Source organism: Aegilops tauschii, chromosome 4 (assembly GCF_002575655.3).
Source record: "Aegilops tauschii subsp. strangulata cultivar AL8/78 chromosome 4, Aet v6.0, whole genome shotgun sequence".
NCBI classification, from domain to species: Eukaryota; Viridiplantae; Streptophyta; class Magnoliopsida; order Poales; family Poaceae; genus Aegilops; species Aegilops tauschii.
The window spans coordinates 91,633,815-91,655,964 of record NC_053038.3 but is presented as its reverse complement, the minus strand read 5'-3'; positions in this window follow the sequence as shown (position 1 = coordinate 91,655,964).

Here is a 22,150-nt window from a genome sequence, read left to right as displayed (position 1 = left end):
GAACCTTTTCAAAAGCCTTTTGTTGTTTCACAGCAATCTTAGCAAGTTTAGAGTAGCTAGGCTTGAGGTTTTCATCAGATTCATCCTCACTTGATTCAGAGGAGGGATATTTGAGTACCTTGACACCCTTTGCCATGAAGCAATAGGTGGGAGCGTAGTCATCATCGCCTTCATCACCCTTGTTGGTGAATCCATTTTCTTCAGAGTTGAAGATGGACTTGCTGACGAACGCAGTAGCGAGAGCTAGGTTCGCCACACCAGACTCGGACTCCTCAGATGCCTCCTCTTCCTCGTGTTCCTGAGACTCAGCCTCAGAGTCCATTTCCTTGCCCATGAATCCCCGAGCCTTCTTAGAGCTACTCTTCTTGTGAGATGAAGACTTTGAGGATTTTGATGATGAAGACTTTGAAGATTTCTTCTTCTTCGTTGAGTCATCAGAACTGTAATCCTTGTATTTCTTCTTGTTTGATTCCTTTTCCCATTGAGGACAATCTTGAATGTAGTGACCGAGTTTCTTGCATTTGTGGCATAGCCTCTTCTTGTAGTCACTGGATGAGGAATCATTACTCCTTGAGGATTTTCCAAAACGACCACGTCTTGAGAACTTCTGAAATTTCTTCATGAGCAGTGCTAGCTCCTGGCTCGGTTCTTCAGGATCACCAAGGCTACTACCAGAATCTTCACCTTCAGATTCAGAGACTACCTTGGCCTTCAGGGCACGTGATCTGCCATAGCTCAAACCATAGAGATCTCTCTTCTCAGCAAGCTGGAACTCATGAGTGTTTAGCCTCTTGAGGATATCAGCGGGATCAAGTGACTCGTAATCTCCATGTTCTTGTATCATCAGTGCTAGTGTATCAAATGAGGAGTCAAGCGATCTCAACAATTTCTTCACCAACTCATGGTCGGTGATGTCAGTGGCACCAAGTGCTTGAAGCTCATTTGAGATGTCAGTGAGGCGATCGAAGGTTTGCTAAACATTTTCATTGTCGAGTCTTTTAAAGCGGTTGAAGAGATTGCGAAGAACGTCAACTCGAGAGTCACGTTGTGTTGAGACTCCTTCATTGACCTTGGACAGCCTATCCCAGATAAGCTTAGCAGTTTCCAAAGCACTCACTCTTCCATACTGCCCTTTGCTCAGATGGCCACATATGATGTTCTTCGCTTGGGAATCGAGTTGCTTGAATCTCTTAACAATAGTAGCATTCAGTGAAGGTGAGACCAAGGGAACACCACTTTACACAACATACCAGATATCGTTATCAATTGTCTCAAGATGCATTCGCATCTTATTCTTCCAGTAGGGGTACTCCGTCCTATCGAAGGTAGGACACCCAGCAGAGACCTTGATCATACTTGCGGTCGACATAACTAAAACTCTAGGCGGTTAAACCAAAATCACACAGAACAAGGGAGTGCCTTGCTCTGATACCAATTGAAAGTGTGTTAAGTCGATTAGAGGGGGGCTGAATAGGCAATTTTTATGAATTACTCACTTAGGAATTTCAGGGTGAGGAAATTCCTAAGCGAAGAACTACTTGCAGCGGCATAAGTACTCAGAAGCGACCATAACAGAGCATAAGCATGGTCATCATGATGAAATGAAAACAAGCATAGAGTACATAAAGCGTAAACACAGGATAAAACAGGATGAAGACAAAACAGACTAAAGAAATTGAATTGAGGAAATTGAGAAAGTCTTCAGTCAAAGTCTTCGAACAGATATGAACAAGCACACAACACAGTAATGAGGAAATGGAAGAGTTGAGGAAATAGAACTAGTAGGCTTGGTGAAGTCAATGATTTGGTAGACCAGTTCCAATTGCTGTGACAGTTGTACGTCTGGCTGGAGCGGCTAGGTATTTAAACCCGAGGACACACAGTCCTGGACACACAGTCCTCGCCGTATTCTCCTTGAACTAAGGTCACACAGACCTCGTCCAATCACTCGTGGTAAGTCTTCAGGTGACTTCCAAACCTTCACAAACTCGGTCCCTCGGCGATCCACTATTTCCTCTTGGATGCTCTAGACCATGACGCCTAACCGTCTGGAAGATGCATAGTCTTCAAAGGTAACAAGCGTCGGATCCACGCAGGATCAATCTCTTCAGTGATGCTAAATCACTTTGGGTTTTTAGGTGTTTGGGTTTGGGTTTTCCTCACTTGATGATTTTCGCTCAAAGTCCTCGGAGGATGGGATGCTCTCAAATGACAAGTGTCAGTTTCTCTCGGAGCAGCCAACCAACTAGTGATTAAGACATAAACGCCCTTCAATGATATGACCGTTAGGTGGGTAGATATTTTGGGACTGCTGGCGCATAGCACAGCAACGGTCAGAAATTTGACTATCAAATTCCTCAGGGCTATCATGTTCCTCACTTGTAGGCAATCCGCACTGGCGAATTCCTAACTCCTCAGTCAAAACAAATTCCTCAGAGACCAGAAGAACTTCGTCTCTGTCACTGAAGGAATTGACTGAACTGTATGAGATTTCCAGTGGCTTCACTCGAAGGGATTGGTAGGTGTAGGATTTTGAGATGAGCATCACTTGGAAATTTTTACTTAGTATTTCCTCGATCCCCTTTAATAGTACGGTGTTTCCTATGAATCAAGAAAGAGAAAATGAAACTACGAAAACAAAAGTCTTCACGCTTCATGTTCCTCGCATGAAATCCAAGTCTTCACGGTCACACCAATTTCTTCACTTTCAAAGTTTTCAGAAATCCAAAGTCTTCAGTCGAAGACATTCATTTTTAGGGGTCGACTTTCTCTATAAATATCAAACTCCTCATGGACTTATAGACCTGTGTACACTAACAAACGCATTAGTCCCTTAACCTATAAGTCTTCAATACACCAAAATCACTAAGGGGCACTAGATGCACTTACAGTGGTGTTTAGTTAACTGTTTGGTTCAATTCTGCAATGCGATGTTCAATAGTTGTGGGTGCATTCTGTTATTGTATACCATGTGAGGAATAAATTCAATTTGGCTGTAGTAAATACATGAGAAACAAAAACAATTGCTATATTTCCAAGTTGTTAAGCATTCTTGGTTTAGTTAACTGCTTGGTTCAATTCTGCAATGCGATGTCCAATTGTCATGGGTAGAATTTTGTATTGTTGTGCATGTGAGGAATAAATTGAATTTGGCTGCACTTAATACATGAGAAACATATACAAGTGCTATATTTCCTAGTTCTTAATCATGCTTGGTTTGGATAAATGGGTTTTCCATGTGGCTTGAATTAATATGATGAATCTGCAATGTGCTTATTTTTCATCAACATATTTTACTGATAGCATGGGAACCCTTACTTAACCTGATGAACTACCTTATATGTGTTGTAGGGAAACAATGGGAAGCACTGAGGTTTACAATCGAGGTTAGCACGTGCATGGTCCGTTGTCTAATAGCACATTATTGTGCAATTGCAGGAACCATTCTAATATTTCGGTTTTTAACAATTTGTTCTTGCACATGTAGGTCCTGCTGTCAGAGGTTTTGACCCACTGTTTGACCCTTTTTGCATATGGGGAAATGAGTTGTCCATGAATATCAGTCAAGTCAAGAAACTCAGAAAGATTGTTAGTATAAAGAAATTAGCAACAAAAAACAACAAGATCTTTGTCTGCACAATGAAGAAGACATCAGTTCACTACAGGATGGTACTAACTATTATGCCTTGCCTTTTTTATTCCATTACCCCATTTCCAATATAGAGAAGATATTTATGCACATCCTTGTTTTTAGGCCTTTCCAAAGCAGTTCGCTGATGATTACCTCTCAAACCACCTGTATGGTCAGGAGGCGAGGAAGGTATTCATACAACACCCACTGTTCAATATTGAAGTGTTCCTGAAGAGGACGAAGGATGGACGGTCAATCATCCACAGGCACTGGCCTAAAGTTACAAAGACCTTCAACATCAATGAAGGCTCAATATTCGCCTTCTGCTTCAGCAGTTTTCCAGATGAGATACATCTGTCTATGTATCGTCTATGATGCTAATTTCGAAAGGTTATAGATGTTGCATGTGAAACTTGGTGTTGGTGTAGTTGTGTAATGGGGTAGCTGAGTGCTGAAGCTATATGATGTTGTCTTCTGATGTATTTCAATTATGAAAATGAAATATATTGTGTGCTTAATATGAAATGTTAATTAGATTAATAAATGGATTATTAATAATAGGGCAATTAGCCTGCTAATGGCGAATTAGCCTGCTAATTGGGTTTTGCTATTGCAAACGTTTATTGAAAAAATACCGTGGGCGACGACCTCAGGCAACGCACACAGTTTCTAGGAATAAACTGTGTTGGAACAATGAACAATCACACACGACTTTCTCTTGAAAACTGTTTGCATTAGGCCACCTTTAGCATCAGGATACTCCTTTCCGGCCTCCTTGCGCTCCACCACAATAGCTACGTTAACAGCCCGGGCGTTAGCTGCCACATATAGCAACAATGGCTCCTTATCAACAGGAGTAGCAAGAACCGGCGGATTAGCAAGCTGCCGCTTTAAGTCCTCAAACGCTTCATTGGCGGCGTTACTCCAGACGAAGTTATCCGTTTTCTTCAGCATCTGATATAAGGGAATGACCTTCTCACCAAGACGACTGATAAACCGGCTCAATGCGGCAATCCGGCCTGCCAGGCGTTGAACATCATTGATACACTTCGGTTTAGCCAAAGAAGTTATAGCCTTGATTTTCTCCGGATTAGCTTGGATGCCTCTGTTAGATACCAGAAAGCCCAAGAGCTTGCCTGCCGGTACACCAAAGACACACTTGGCTGGATTAAGCATCATTTTATAAACCCGGAGGTTATCAAAAGTCTCCTTCAAGTCATCAATCAATGTCTCCTCATTTCTGGATTTCACCACAATATCATCCACATAGGCATGAACATTGCGGCCGATCTGATCATGAAGACAATTCTTCACACACCGTTGATAAGTCGCCTGGGCACTCTTGAGCCCAAAGGGCATAGACACATAGCAGAAGGCTCCAAAAGGAGTTATAAATATTGCCTTCTCCTGGTCCTTAACTGCCATTTTGATCTGATGGTAACCAGAGTATGCATCCAAAAAGCTCAAATGCTCACAACCCGCCGTAGCATCAATGATTTGATCAATACGAGGGAGAGCAAAAGGATCTGCCGGGCAAGCCTTGTTCAAATCTGTGTAATCCACACACATACGCCAAGTGCCGTTCTTCTTTAGTACTAGCACCGGATTAGCCAACCATTCAGGATGAAATACTTCGATGATGAACCCAGCCGCCAAGAGTCTGGCCACCTCCTCACCAATCGCCTTGCGCCTTTCTTCATTGAACCGGCGAAGGAACTGCTTGACCGGTTTATACTTGGGATCAACATTAAGAGTGTGCTCAACGAGTTCTCTCGGTACACCTAGCATGTCAGAAGGCGTCCATGCGAAGATGTCCCGATTCTAATGGATGAACTCGATGAGCGCGCTTTCCTATTTCGGATCCAAGTTAGCGCTGATGGTAAACTGCTTGGATGAATCGCCAGGAACAAAATCAACAAGCTTGGTCTCATCAGCCGATTTAAACTTCAACACCGGATCACTCTCCGTAGTTGGCTTCTTCAACGAAGTCATATCTGCCGGGTCAACATTGTCCTGATAGAACTTCAACTCTTCTGTTGCACCAACCGACTCAGCATAAGCCGCACCACCCTCTTCACATCTCAAAGAAATCTTACGGCTTCCGTGTACTGTGATGGTTCCCTTGTGACCCGGCATATTGAGCTGCAGATAAACATAACAGGGCCTTGCCATGAACTTAGCATAAGTCGGTCGTCCAAACAGGGCATGGTATGGGCTCTTGATTTTCACCACCTCAAAGGCCAGTGTTTTTGATCTTGAATCATGCTCAACACCAAAAGCCAGAGCTATCTTACCCACCGGGTATGCCGATTTACCAGGTACCACACCATGGAAGACCGTGTTGGACGGTTTAAGATTTTTATCTGTTAACCCCATGCGACAGAAAGTTTCGTAATAAAGGATATTGATACTACTCCCTCCATCCATGAGCACCTTGGTGAACTTATATCCACCAACCTGAGGCGCCACCACCAACGCCAGATGACCTGGATTATCAACCCGGGGCGGATGATCCTCCCTACTCCATACGATCGGCTGCTCAGACCAGCGTAAGTAACGGGGCAATGCCGGTTCAACAGAATTTACTGCCCTTTTATGAAGTTTCTGATCGTGCTTGTCCAGGCTAGTGGTGAAGACATGATACTTCCTGCTATTCAAATACTTCGGTTGCTCTGGTAACCCGACTGCTGCTGCTGCTGATTTCCTTGGTGATTATAACCACCTTGGTTGCCCTGATTGTTATGTCCGCTCTGATTACTGTGAAAACCTGAACCGGAACTGCCTCCACCATAACCTGGCCCATGAGATCTGGGGCCTGAACCGCCACCCGGTCCATGATCATACCGAAAAAATCGGAATTTTTTAACTCCTGCATGATATAACAATCCTTCCAAAGGTGCTTGGCCGGTTTGTCCTGTGACCCGTGCTTTGGGCAAGGCTGGTTTAACAGATAAGATAGGCGCTCCGGGTTAGGACTTGGGCCTCCACTACGCTGGGGTGGTTTACCCTTACGCCGCTGGCCCTTGTCCTGCACGTTGGTATTAGCCACAAAATCCAAACTGTTATCCGCTTTACGCTTACCGTTATTTCCATGATCCGCCGGGTTATGCTGCTGCCCCTTAGTATTGCCGCTCTTCTTTCCCTTCCCTGTCTTGTCATCGTCAGACTCGGGATCCTTGGTACTATCAGAGTCGGCATACTTCACCAGAGCAGCCATAAGACTCCCCATGTCATTACAGTGACGTTTGAGTCATCCCAATTTCACTATAGAGGGGTAAACCGGCAATTGCCTTCCAACGTCAAAACTGTTGTGTCAGCGTTGATGCGGTCTGATGAATGCAAGATTTGCGACACCCGTCACACCCAATGGGTTGTTGATTCTCCTTCCTCCTGAACACAGGCAGCCAAGTCCACAATTGACATGGGCTGCTTGCACATGTCTTTGAAATTCTGAATAAACCGGGCCCTCAATTCGGCCCATGACCCAATGGAGTTAGCTGGCAACTTTTTTCAACCAAGTGTGAGCCGTTCCTTCCAACATCATGGTAAAGTATTTAGCGCACGCCGCATCATCCACATCCAGCATCTCCATTGCCATCTCATAGCTTTCGACCCATGACTCGGGGGATAAATCGGCGGTGTAATTCGGCACTTTACGTGGGCCTTTGAAATCCTTGGGCAGGCGCACGTTGCGCAGCGCTGGGACGAGACACGGCACTCCCAAAGAGCTAGAAGTAACCCCTGGTTCCACCGACGTGGTTGGACGAACCGGAGTAAGTTGGCGGGCCTCATGCTGCGCCGCTAACCCGGCCTCTCGACGTGCCCTAGCGCGATCCACCACATCTTGAGCATCGCCACCCACCGGGTTATGGCCACGGGGCGGATCACGGTTGCGCGCACTGCTTGACATGGCCGGTTCATCAAAACGCCTGTTGTAGCTTCGGCTTGGGCGGGGAGTAGAATGGATCCTTTCGCGACTATAGTAATAAGCCTGCTGCTGAGTTAAAGCTGTCTGAAGGAGCTCCCTAGGCCGTCGTGTCTCGACCGCTACTGTGGACTTGCCTTCGATCGGGAGAGCCGCCAGTTGTGAAGCGGCAGCGACAATGTTATCCATTGGGTTAGAATAGTGACCCGGCGGTGTTGGGACATGCTGCAACGGAACCTTGTTCTGACGGGGCAGATCTGTTGGTCGTGGCTGAACCGGCGCTCCCGTTTCAGGTGCCTCTGCCCGGTTTACCGCTGGCGGATTACTGGTCCCTGCTCCTGGGGTATTAAAGAGGTTCCTGGCCTCATAAACCGGTGGCAGGTGAGACCGGTATCTTCTCCTCATGACATCTTGATGCACTCTGATCCAACATAAGTCAGTAAGCCTATGCATCCAATGCGGCTCGTTCCGCAGTCGTCCTGGTATCCTCAGCTGCCAAGTCGGCCTTGGCCTGAGTTATCTGATCTTTCACCTTTGCAATTTCCGCATCATGCTCATCCCGACTGGCCGGGTTAACCTCCGCCACCAGGGTTGCCAATGCGTCAAACAAATCAGATAAAACCTGAGCTGGCGGTCGCACGGGGCCTCCTGCCCCGGCCATTGTTGCTGCTACTGATCCGAAAATCATCGCCGCTGCTGTCGAAGAGTGGAGCGCTGGCTGTGTACCGGCCACGAAGATCGCGACCTGGTTTGGCGGATCAAAGGGGTCCAGAATTCTGTCGCCATCGGAACAGCCCCCGATCCGGCCATCTTGCAACTGGTACAATGACTCGGTCTCTCCGATCGATGACTCATCGCCGGAATAAACGACGGTTTCACCACCAGATTCCGATCTATCCTCAGATTCGACTTTGTGGATGACTCCCACGAAGGCACGCTTCATGACAGGCTTAACCCGGGCAGATCTCCCACGCTGAGCCGTTTCGATGATGTCGGTGCAGATGTCCGGCTCAGGGCCCGGTCCGCCGATCTTGCCAATGAAAACGTGTATGCCGCCGAAGGGGACCTGGTACCCGTACTCGATTGAGGCGGCCTCGGGGCCCCAGCCTGCGTCGTCGATGTAGAGCTTGCCGTGACGACTCTTGGTCATCCGGCCCACAGCGTAACCCTTGAGTCCTTCGAAGCTGCCCTCTAAGAACTCGAAACCATCATGCGATAGCCCCACGGTGGGCGCCAACTGTCTTGGTTTTGTCACGGCAGATGTCCAAGAGAAAGGACTTAGTCGTGGAGCCATCGCGACGGGTTAGCTTAAAGGGGTTAAAGCGGACAAGGGATGCAGAGAGTTTATACTTGTTCGGCCCCTTGCGGTGAAGGTAAAGGCCTAATCCAGTTGTTGTGGAATTGCTAGGGTTTCGATGACCAGGGAGCGAATACGCTTTGCCAGGGTCTCGAGTTGTTGTCTGTTGTCCTCAAACCGCCGCCGGGTCGTCCCCTTATATACATGGGTTGACGCCCGTCGGTTTACTGGGTTCCGAGGCCGGCTCATAAACGTGTCCGGCCCGGTCTCTACTTATTTCTGTCTTATAATACAAGCTTACATATCAAGGTCGGTTTATGGCTACACGCCTTAATCCGCCTTTGGGCCCTGGGCCTTCATAAAGCGTCATCATGTTTGTCTTCACTATAGGGATAACCCGGCCTTTCCTGGCCGGTTTACGCCCAGTAGTAATATCCCCAACATTAGGCCCCAGATTGATTTGAACTGGTTCATGTCAATCTCCAACACTTTGAGAAAATTTCTTCTTCGGCATCTTCACATAAGTCTTGTAAACCGTCGTGACGTCACTTTCCAGGACCATGATAACTCGCCATGATGTCATCTATTATTAAAAACTACACATAACCCACCTTTATTAATGAGCCTCCGACAATCGAGGCGACAGCTCCGCCTCATATCTAAATTTTGGGCTCCTTGATTTTCGCGTCTGTCACTTATCCCTTTGCCTTTATAAATAGGGCCAGGGGGTCCTTTCCACCCCCCCCCCTTGCCTCTTCGCATCTTCTTCTTCGTCGCGCCGACTGAACCTTCGAGCTCTGCCGCCGCCGTCGTTCTTCGCATCTGCCTCAACAATGGCCGCTGCATCAACCTGTTGGTACCAGAAAGCCGCGGCGTCTCTCTGCTGTTCCTCTGTCATTGGTAAGCCTTCTCTCCTTCCACCCTAGATCTTTCCATTAGGGTTTGTACTCATCGGAGTTCTTCGAAGTTCTCGGAGCTGTTCTTCCTCGTTCCTCTTCAATAGTACCAATGGCGAGTTAGATCTGATATCTTTCAGCGCCCTTGTAGTTTAAACTCCTTTTTCCTCATTAGGGCATCTGTTTTATACAAAACTCATCTGAACTTGCTGAACTGTTCGAGCACTTGAAATTAGGTATCTCTGGGCCCTATCTGTAATGCACATAATAAGCCTTGCAAACAATGTGATTAATGAGTTAGTTACGGGATGATGCATTACAGAACGAGTAAAGAGACTTGTCAGTAATGAGATTGAACTAGGTATGAAGATACCGATGATCGAATCTCGGGCAAGTAACATACCAATGACAAAGGGAATAACGTATGTTGTCATTACGATACGACCGATAAAGATTTTTTTAGAATATGTGGGAACCAATATGAGCATCCAGGTTCTGTTGTTGGTTATTGACCGAAGAGGTGTCTCGGTCATGTCTACATAGTTCTCGAACCCGTAGGGTCCGCACGCTTAACGTTCGATGACGATTTTCTATTATATGAGTTATGTGATTTGGTGACCGAATGTTGTTCGGAGTCCCGTATGAGATCACGGACATGACGAGGAGTCTCGAAATGGTCGAGAGGTAAAGATTCATATATAGGACGATGATATTCGGACACCGGAAGTGTTCTGGGGGTACCAGGTACATATCGGGTCACCGGAAGGGGTTCCACGCATCCCCCCGGCAACTACATGCGCCTAATGGGCCAAGAAGGGGACAGACCAGCCCCTAGGGGCTGGTGCGCCCCATGTAGGCCGAAATAGGGGGGAAGGAAAGAGGAGAAGAGAGAAAGGAAGGGCAGGGATTCGGCCTCCCCCTTCCTTCTCTCCTCCCTCCTCCTTCCTTCCCCCTCCGGATGAATATGGAAGGGGGGAGGCCGAATTGGGAGGCGCCCAAGTAGGATTCCTCCTACTTGGGGCGCCCCTTTGGCTGCCTCTCCTCCCCTCCAACCTATATATATGAGGGGGGCACCGCTAGAACACAGACCAACAATTGTTAGCCGTGTGCGGCGCCCCCCTCCACAGTTTACGCCTCCGGTCATATTCTTGTAGTGGTTAGGCGAAGCCCTGCGCGGATCACTTTACCATCACCGGCACCACGCCGTCGTGCTGACGGAACTCTCCCTCGACACTTTGCTGGATCAAGAGTTCGAGGGACGTCATCGAGCTGAACATGTGCAGAACTCGGAGGTGCCGTACGTTCGGTGCTTGATCGGTGGGAACAAGAAGAAGTTCGACTACATCAACCACGTTGTCAAAACGCTTCCGCTTTCGGTCTACGAGGGTATGTAGACACACGCTCCCCCTCTGTTGCTATGCATCTCCTATATAGATCTTGCATGAGCGTAGGATTTTTTTTGAAATTTCATGCTATGTTTCCCAACAAAAGGTAGCGCACAAGAGCAGTATATTGGTTTCAGAACATGTACTGTTATGACGCCACTAAGGGTAAGCCTGAGGGCGATCTTAATCCTGCACAGCAGGAAGCTTTTGAGAACATGGATACCCTCTTCAAAGCCGCCCTGCTGAGTGTTCCTTGCGATTCCATTGTGGATTCATATATGTCGTTTGACAGCGGCAAAGACATGTGGGTTGCGCTCGAGGCCACGTTTGGGGCCTTGGGCGCTGGCAACGAGTTATACGTCATGGAGCAATTTTGTGACTACAAGATGACTGATGAACGCTCTGTTATTCAGTAGGCTCAGGAGATATAGTCACTCGCTAAGGAACTTGAGTACTTTAAGTGTGTGTTGCCGGACAAATTTGTTGCTGGGACCATCATTGCCAAGTTCCACCTTCGTGGAACAATTTTGCTACTTCTCTGAAAAACAAGAGACATGAGTTTTCCGTTTTGGATCTCATTAGCACTCTTGATTTTGAAGTGAAGGCGAGAGCAAAAGACACACGTGCTCGAGTCGCTGAGGGAGCTTCTAGTGCCCACATGGTACACGAGAAGAACTTCCAGCCCAACAAGCCCCAAAACAACACGAACAAATCTCAGGGGAAAGGCAAGTTTGATGCAAAGAACAAGCCGCCACATTCTACCAACTTCAAGAAGAATTCTCATAAGAAGAGGAAGGGACACAAACCTCAATTTTGGTAGCACCGCACAAAATTATATGGATGCATCTACCTGCTGTTAGCTAACCTCGTGGTGCTCCAGATATTCCTACATTCGTAACTAGGTACAATGACCACCGCAAGATGAAATAAGCTTATTCGTACGTTGACTTGCTGATTGCAGTGCGGAACAATCCTGTCATGTGTGGAGGAGCAAACAAGCGGTGCAGCTGAAGGTGGAAATCAACTAATGACTTATGAAATTATATATAATCTTCCTCAGGCAGGTCAGTATCCCCTTCGTCCAGATGATCGTGTATTGTCATGCCGAGCTATTGATATGTGCTAGTGTTTTGCAACACCGTTTAAGTATAACTATTGTTTTCCTATCTTTTCAGATTTAGGACAATGAAGATGATTTCAGCGGAACTGCACAATATGGGCTGATGTTGAGTCATCTCTATTTCCTCATGTGCTTGCTGCAAATGTGTCAGCATCAATTACAAGATGAGGCAGCCAACTAGCTGTGGAGTTGCCAACATGCTCAAAGTGCTCGCAACATTGAGAAGAAACAAGCATGCCCAGGAAATTAATGCGTGCGCAAGGAGGCCCTTTGCTCAGAGAAGCATCGACCGATTTTCTTTATTTCCACACCTTCTCACAGCTTTGTATTGGTTATAGTATGGTGAATCATTGAGATGCATAAACATGCTGAACTTTTGTTCTTCTGAATGTTAGTATGCATACCGTATCTTCTGAAGCTTAGTTTAATGTGAATGTTGATTAGCCTGTGAACCTTTACAATCTAGTAAGTATATTGTAGGCCTGTTATTTGACACCTCACTTTCCCGCACTACGCGACCAGTGTGAGTGTCTGCATTCAGTACCGCATCCTCTAATTTGGTGGATGCCAAGTTGAAAAAGGTTACCGATGAGTAGCCATAAGCTGGAGGCGTCTCTTTTTTTCTTTCGAATGGGCAATAAGCCGGAGAGTGTCTCGGGCTGCCTCTAGCACAAGGCCGTCCAGTACGAAACACGAGCATCCGACTAGGTCGATACAAAAGCCTATCCATCTTAAAGCCCATTTGTTTTTGTTTTTTGCGAGGAAAAGCCCATATTTCTTGTCGAGTATTGCAGCTCGCTGGACTCTCCCGCTTCCGTCTCCCCCCAATTACCCCCGCTCCCCATCTTCCTCACTCGTCCAGAAAACCCCTGCTGACCTTCTTCCTCACTCGTACAGAAAACGCCTGCTCCTCTTCTTCCTCGCTCCTACAGAAAACCCCAGCCATCCTTCTTCCCCACTCGCACTGCCACTAGGCTAGTCTCTCGCTACTCTACTCAAACCCGTGAGCTCGGCATGATGCCCGCAAGGAAAATGGAGTTGGCTGGCCCCAACGCCAAGAAAATGAGGCTCCCGCCAGCGGCGATGCCGGTTGTAGATCCCGCACCCGGTAGCGTGGGGAGAAGCGGCGAACCCCCCCCCCCCCCCCCACCCGGATCTGAGGAACCCGTAGAATCTCCAGGGGATCGCATCAGCGATCTCCCGGATGACATCCTTGGGGAGATCATCTTGCTTCTCCCCACCAAGGATTGCTGCCGCACACAAGTCCTCTCAACTCGGTGACGCCCGCTATGGCGCACCTCGCCCCTCAATCTGGACTGTCGTCAGATTTCTGTCCTTCCTGAATTTGATCTCCTCAGAGCCATCGTCTCCTCTCACCAGCAGGGCCCGTTCAACGCCTCTGCATCCCGACACGCTACCTGCTGTCCATACCCGGCACGATGGACGCTTGGCTGACATCCCCTGAATTCGAAAAACTCCAGCAATTTGAGTTATACCATTACCATGAAAGTTTCATACCACGAACCGAACACCAAGAATTTGTGCCCACACCACCATTGTCCATCTCGTGGTTTTCCTCCTCTCTCCACACCGCCACCTTCGCCTAGTGCCATCTACCAAACAATCTGGTACAAATGCTTCGACTCCCATAATAAAAAACTTTCGCTTGTGCTGGTTTATCTGTCGGAGGCCTCACTGCACAGCATCATCCACTCCAGTTGCCCTGCCCTGGAGCGATTGCTGATTGTTTTGGGAGTAGAAATCCCTATCAGTTGTCTCCAAATAAAGTCGCCTCACCTTAAAAGCATTGGAATTTGTTTTGAAGGACAGCAGCTCATCATCGAAGATGCCCCTTCACTTCAAAGGTTGCTCCTTCATTATTGTTATAAACCTTCGCAAATAATTGTCGGCTCTGTGCCCAAACTGGAGACCTTGGGTGTAATTCATGATTCGTTTAATGATCACAAGAAGTTGGTGTTTGGCTCCTCACTTTTTCAGGTACCGTATATTATCATCTACACATTTGTAATCATAAGCTGCATTTTTCATTTGTGGGCATAAGTTTTATATCATCTTGGAGTACACTTTGGGTACTAATATTATGTTATATGCTCAATGAAGAGTTCGTCCATGGATAGCCTATCAATGTTGCTGGATTCTGTCAAGATCTTATATATTGGAATGTTTAGTTATGATCCGAACATAATTATTGGCTTGCTGCGATGCTTTCGATCTCTGGAGAATTTATATATAAAGGTGATGATTTCATGCACATTGAAAGACCGTATATATTGTACTAGAATTAACCATTCAGCTGTTGCTCTTTCGACATACTCTTTTTTTAGACCTTAACTGCTTTCAATCCTCATGTCTACTTAGGCACTAACACATGGAGAAAAACGTATAACCAATTGGTTGCGTAATAAGCAGCGGGATTTTCTCAGTTCTCATGACATTCGTTTGAGGACAATAACGATGGAAGGATATGCATCCAACCAGGCAAACAGAAGCTTTGTCACATTCTGCCTGTTGAATGCGAGGTTACTATTGTCCATGAAGCATAAGTTTTTCAGCAAGAGATTTCACACGGACGGACATGTTGAACAGCAAAAAAAGAAGTTTCAGGTGGACAAATGGGCCTCTGAACGTGCTCGGCTTCTATTTACAACAACTTGTAGTCATCCTCCAATTATTATTTTTGCACAGGATGTTGATTTTATGGATCAGACCGATCCATTTGTTTGTGACTGCGAAAAAGAGTGGTTGGGTTAGATGTTATTGCCATGTTCAATCTGGTTTTTTTTCTAAATTTGATGAACAAATAATCCTTGGGCTTTTTGTACTATTTGTAAGCTTGAGTTACATGTTGCTGGCCTTGTACTCCCCTCCGCCCGCCACTACACTGCCGCACCTTCCACGGATCCTGTTCGTTCCCGTCTGAGGCCTCGCCGTCATTCTCCGCCTAGGTTCGCTCGCTATGCCCGCTGCCGTCTGGCGTTGTCAACATGGTCAACAACCAAGAGGAATCAGGAGATGACTGTACGTGGAGAGGCTGGCAGTAGGGACCCACCAGGGTCATTGCATTACGCAAGCAGGTGCCTCGTTATTACAAGCCAAAAAATACTTCCCCCTAATTGTTTGACAACTAGATCCCACGCCATTGTCAATGTAGTCAATAAAAGAGAAAATTACACAACGAGCGGATAACACCAGGGACCCAGCAGCTCGCCCAGTTGTTTTTTTGTTTTAGAGACGGAGCTCATATGTGTGTTGTGCGGGGGCTGTGGCCCGTCTAGCCCACGCTTACGCTTTTATTTAAGCACATGACGAGCCTAGCTGATATCCTTTTTCTTTATGAAAATGGCTAGCCCAGTTCTTTTTTTTAAGAATACCCAACCGAGGCCTACTTGCTTTTCCCAGCCCTGGGCTGCAAATCTTTCAAGATGAGGAGGGATGTAAGTAGTAAGAAATGGGCTTCCCCAAATAATGGGCTATAAGTTGTAAGAAATGGGTTGTAAATTTTTAAACCAAAGCCAACCGGCAATTACATTAAAATATCATCTTTTCTCGATTTCTCTACTCTTATAAAAAGCAGAGTTGGTGATGATGGTGTGCCTGCCATCATGCAATATAGGCCGTCCGAGCTATATCTAATGGATAGGAAGGAAACTATGATAATTTACCCGCACTCCTCTCCACATTTGCAGATACGGCCTTCCCTCGTTCATCCTTTTCTCCCACAAGATAAACTACTCATACAAATGCATCTTCATGTTCCATGCAATGCACGGGCATCTTACTAGTTAAGATTTTAAATTTCATTCATTTTTTGTGAAGAATTTGTTTTGAATTTTATTTTGATATGATTTTTCAAAAATTATTTTTAACGTGACTCAAAATTTCATGATTAAAAGAGTTTGGACCCCACCGAAATATGCAAAATTTTGTTGAATTTTTTAGCAGTGCCCAGAATATATGGTCTGTAATGCTAATAAAAAGAATATGGGTTCAAAATATTCTTAAGAATTAGCAAATGGGCTGTAAATTATTGAAAATAATGGCTAATGGGTTGTATGCTATTTTCCACAGATTTGGAGGCTGACTTCTGGGCCTACTAGGTTGATGATGATGTTGTGCTAAAAACAATTTGACGCGTACGCAAGGCTTTGTCAACTTAGTCAACACAGAGCAGTGACTGTTAGATGTCCATCCAACCGCCGACGTGCTTCTTCAATCTCTGATCTTCCTGCTCCGGCCGCCCAAACCAGTGCCGGTAGGACTACCTGCTCCCTCTCCCGTGGCCGGCTGTGCTGGCCATCCCTCTAACCACCCGCACATCCTGTTATTTTCCAGCGACGTCGGCCTCACCCCTCAGCCGACCAATCAGCGCTCGTACTCCCCTCAGCATGGGCATCCGCTGTTGTGGCTTCGCCGGCTCCATGTTGTTCCCTTCCTAGGCCTCGCCGTCGTCGACAGCCCTGGTGCTCTCGGCGCGGCGTGGTCAACGTGGTCAACGAACCACATCCATCGGAAGTGTGGGCTGTACGTGGAGAGACTGACAGCTAGGTCCACGACCGCACACAAGCAAATGCCTCCTTATAACGCGCAAAATAGTGATTCCTCCACCTGACAGCTGGGACCCTCCGGAAGGGCCTCTGTATTTCGCGAAAAAAACGTCGTCCCCCCCCCCCTTTGACAGCTTAGACCCACCAGCTATATCTTCACACACAAGGAAGTACCTCCTTATTACGCACAAAAAATGAATACCCCCCTACTAGCTGGGACCCACCATAGTGGGAGGCTGACTTGTGGGCCTACTAAGTTGACGCGGATGGAGGGCTTTGTCAACTTAGTCAATATGAACGATTCTAGCTCCAGTGACCGTACGATGTCCATCCAACGGCCGTTGTGCTTGTTCAACCTCTGGTCTTCTTGCTCCAGCTTCCCAAACTAGTGCCGGTCGTGCCGCCTGCTCTTGCCTCCCGTGGCCAGCTGTGCTGCCGCGGAGGCCTCACCGCCCCCTACTACTCCCACAGCTGGCCAGACCAGCCCTCTACTCACCCACACCCCCTGTTATTCTGCGGCGACGGCAGCCTCATACCACAACCGAACCAGTGAACCCTCGTACTCCTCTCCGCGTGGGCATCCACTGCCGCATCTTCCCCGGCTCCGCGTCATCCCGTTCCTAGACCTCGCCGTCGTCCACCGCCTTGGTGCTCTCGGCGCGGCGTGATCAATGTAGTCAAGGAACAACTTCCATCGGAAGAGTACTGTACATGGAGAGGCTGACAGCTGGGTCCACGGCCACAGCAAGTGCAACCTTATTACGCGCAAAATAATGATTCCGCCACCTGACAGCAGGCACCCACCGGACGGGCCATCGTATTTCGCAAAAAAATGTTTCCCCCTGATTGCTGGGACCCACCAGGTACATCTTCGCACGCAAGGAAGTGCCTCCTTATCCTCCCTGATAGTCAGGACTCACCAGGTCGAAGCGTACGTAGCGTTGTCATTCTGGTCGTGAACATGTACGTACATACTGGTTGATCAGTCTGTCTGCAGGCTGCAGCAATGAACTGTGGCCGAGTAAGGAAGGGCACGTGTCATAGTAGAGGCACGGACGTAGCATGTACACATACGTACAGCCAGGGTGCAAGAAAGTAAATACGGCCATGTACGTACATACGGGCGGGGTCTTGAACGCCTACTCGCGCATACGTACGGCTAGGGCTCGTGTACATGGAGAGGCAGCGACGGTGTCCTGTTCATCGGCAGCCAACCGGCTGGGTCAGAACGGAGAAACTGCATCGTCGTGTTCATCAAGAGGCAACGGAATGTGTCGTGTTCATCGGGAGCCAACCGGCTTGGATGGAACAACCGAAACGAGGCCTGGCGTACCGCAAAACGGAGGAAACGGCCTTGTGTTTGACCGCCTACGGTCGAAACGGGATCATGTTCACCGGGAGGGGTGTGGCGTACCACAAAACGGAGGAAAGGGACTTCTCTTCGACCTCCTACGATCGAAACGGGGTCCTATTGATCGGGAAGGGTGTGGCATACCGCAAAATGGAGGAAACGGGCTTGTGTTGGAGCGCTAAGGTCGAAACGGGGGTACTGTTCATCGGGAGGGGTGTGGCGTACCGCAAAACGGGACTCCACGGGCTACTGTTCATCCATCATCTACTGTCTCGCTCCAACCTCCACGGGCTACGGTTCATCTCCACCGTCGACCTCCTCCAGCCTCCACCTGCGACTGTTCATCCACGGCGTCTCCCTCCTGCCTCCACCAGCTACTGTTCATCCATGGGCTCCTGTTCATCCAGCCTCCACCGCTCCTCCACCAGCTACTGTTCAACCAGCCCTCTCCACGGGGTCCTGTTCAACCACCCCTCCACGGGCTATTGTTCATCTAGCCACCCACCAGGTACTATTCAACCAGCCCTCCACGGGGTCCTGTTCATCCAGCCCTCCACGGGGTCCTGTTCATCCACCCCCAACCGGCTCGATCGGGGTCATGTTCATCCAGCGTACCATGGGGTCATGTTCATCCAACCCCCACCAGGAACTTTTCATCCACCCACCCCCCAACAACGCTTACTATTCATCAAGATGCAGCAGGTTCGATCGGCTTCAGTTAGCAACAGTAGTGAAGGAATCGCTCGATCGGGTTCAGTTAACAGCCAGATCGATCGATCGCTCGGGTTCAGTGACACGTAGCCTGCAGTGCAATCGCTTGGGTTCTGGGTTCAGTAGGCGAACGCCTCGCTCGGGTTCAGTTAGAGCCCAACGCCTCGCACCCACGCGCGTACGTGTACGAGAGAAATGCGCATCGCTCGGCTCCGACCACCCACCGTAACCGGGAACTCCCCGATATTTTCCTCGCCCTCGCTTCTACCATGGTTTTTCCGTCATGGACGGCCCAAAGAATGTCATGCAACTGCGTCTCCGGCCCGCCCAGGATGAAAAGCCCATTTTCTTTCATAATTTTTTGTCATAGAAGTAGGAGCCCACCACGTCTATGATGATACCGGGTTTTGTCACAATTATCGTCATAGAAGTGTCATAAGCTTCACAGAAAAAAATCGTTCGGCCCAAAATGTCACGGATGTGTATTTTTTTTGTAGTGCTCGTCGGCGGGATCGGCACCATATTCTCGAGCGGCACCGCGGCCGGGACTGGGCGCACGAGCGGCACCGGCACATCGAGCGGGAGCGGTGCAGGTACAGCCAGCGGGAACGGCGCCGGCAATAGAGTGGCTTAACATTGTTCCTACTCCGTAGTATATTTTGGACTTGTTCTCGATAGCTAGTTGGAGTATGAAATGTGTGCAATTGTTTCGAACATCAAGTTTTAGTACTTTAATTCATGTAATATTTGGACTTTGCCTGAAAATATTTGGAGTTTTGCCTGCCGCGGTAGGGTTTTGCCACTCTGTGTGAGTGAAAAAGAGCTGAGTGACTCCCCCTTCCCCTCCCCCGTGTCGCCCCTCCTGTGGCGGCCCGGGGGCTGAAACCCTAGCGGGTCGCCGGCCATCTATGCGACACTCTCGCTGCCGCCGGCCTCGGCCGCTGTGGTGGCGGGCCCCGCTCCCAAAGGGACGGGGGTCCTCTGGCCGTTTCCAGCGCGTATGGCGGAGATTGGGAAGCTGGGTGGCAGCCCTGGTGCGATCTGCGGTAGCGGCGGCCGGCCGTGGCGACAAGGGTGGCACGGCGGTCAGATGTGGTGACGGGAGGCCCTGTATCCCCGCGTCTCCTTCCCATGGCGGCCAGATCTGGAGCCCCGACGACGCTCATCCTCGACGCTCCTGGCGGCACTCCGGCCCCGCGGTCACGCCGATGTGGAGGCTGGTGAGGAAGGGAAGGACGGCGCGTTGCAGCTCGGTGTGGTTATGGCAGTGGTGTTGGTGTGGGCGTTCCCAGGTGGCATGCGGAGGGACGCGGTGTACTGCTGCTGCCGGCGTGGTGCTGGGAGGAGTTGTGGGTGCTGCTCTGGATGCATATCTGCGTGGTGCAGGGCGCGTCGAGGGCGCGTTGGCGGGTTACTGCTGATCCAAATCCTGGTGGCCGGGTGGTGCTGGGTGTGGTGTTGCAGACGGGCCAGCCGAAATCCAGGGTTGGGGAAGGTGAAGCTGCTGGCGAAAGCTTGCTTCGACTTCGGTCTGTGCTGTCAACGGCGACGCCCTCGGGCGCCGCTACCTTGTTGAAGGCGTTGTGAGGTGCAACTTCACCTCCCCTTTCCAGAGGCTCGGGGGAAGCCCTTGATCCGGGTCTTCCCGGATCGGACGATGGCGACACTTTGTGTCGTGTGCCCTCTTAAGGTCATTGTCTTATAGCAGAATCCGGTTGTGGGGAGCAGTGGTTGTGATGGTGGTGCTGGTTGCTTCCTTCTCCTTTGGTGTTCTCCTGTTGTGGGTGTTGTCTTCCGGCGAGGTTGGTGATGTGGTCTCAGTGTATGAGCTTCTAAGGAGGGGTGGAGATCCCTTTCCGAGGCAGGTTAATGGCGAGTATGCGTGCCTACGAAGCTATCCGGTTGTGGACTCGGCTCCATGATGCCCTTCGATATCGCCGGTGGCACCGCTGCTGTGTTGTAGCCTCGGCGGCGTGCGGCTCTTCGTCCGGGTGTGGACTCGGCAACGCGTTGCCCCTCGGCTGCCCTGGTAGCCTTCAGGTGTCATGGTTTGGTCTCGGCGGATTGAAGCTTTTCGTCAACAACGGTGATGCTTCTCGTGCATTGTTCCTCTTGTTGGCTGGTTGACGAAGGAAGCTGAAGGCCCTTCCCAAGGAGATTGTATCATTGAGTCTTAGATTGCTAATCTTTGTCTCTCCTTTTCTGTTGTTTCTTCTGTAATCCTCTTGTCCGTCGTCTCTGTAATCTTTGTAATTTCCTGGCTCTGCCAGTTCCTCTTAATGAATGAAACGTAGCGCTGGCTACTTTTCGTAAAAAAAAAAGGTTTTGCCATTCTATTTGTGTCCGCATGGAAGAGGCAAACGAACGCAACGATGCTGATTAGTTTTCACATCTGCATGCATGTGAAGGAGCCGAGCTTGCCTCGGTTAGTTTTTTTTTAAAATCGCCATGCAGCCCTGTTCAAATCTGTATGTGCGTGAAGGAGCTGAGGGAACGCATATATTTTTAATCGCCATGCAGCCACACAGCCGTGTTCACACATGCATGCGTGTGAAACCAACACTACCTAAGAAAAAGTAAATGTGGCGTCCAGGAGTTAATTCACTTAGGAGAGCGAGGGCAATTAAGAGTTTGTTTGGTACTGCTCTGTTCCTTAAAATCCAGCTCCGCTTCAGAAAACAGAAGCCAAACGGGGTAACTCTACGACATGCCGCTCCAAAAAATTAGAATCTGAGGTACAACTTCCAGTTTTTTATGAAGCTCTTAAGGAGGTGCTTCAGAAAACTCTAGAAGCTAGAGTTGAGAGGAAATTACCCATCACTGTCATCAGTAAATGGATACCTCTTTGTTTCTCCCCCCTCATCCAATCAAATAGATCATTTTCACCACATTTCTCATTCTTGAAGCTAGAGCTACATGGAAGCCAAACATTCTCTTTGGTAGTGCTACAACTTCTGTAAAAACTGCTCCAGAGTGGATTTGGTGGAGTGAAACTGATTTTGATGAAGCGGAGTAGTCCCAAACAAACCCTAAGTAGGCTAATTAATTCTAGCGGGCCTTATTCTTGAGGTGTTTTGGAACAAATAGAAATTGGTAGTGAGCCCTATACACCGGGCCGGAGGGAGTACTACCCACTATGAGGCCTCATTTGGTTGCGAGGGATCCCCCGTCCTTTCCCTGGGCAAGACTCCCGCCTGCAATCTCCACCCCGGTTTTTCAGACGACCAGTTTGGTAACATCGTGGAAAGATTTTTCTCGCCCCGATCCTC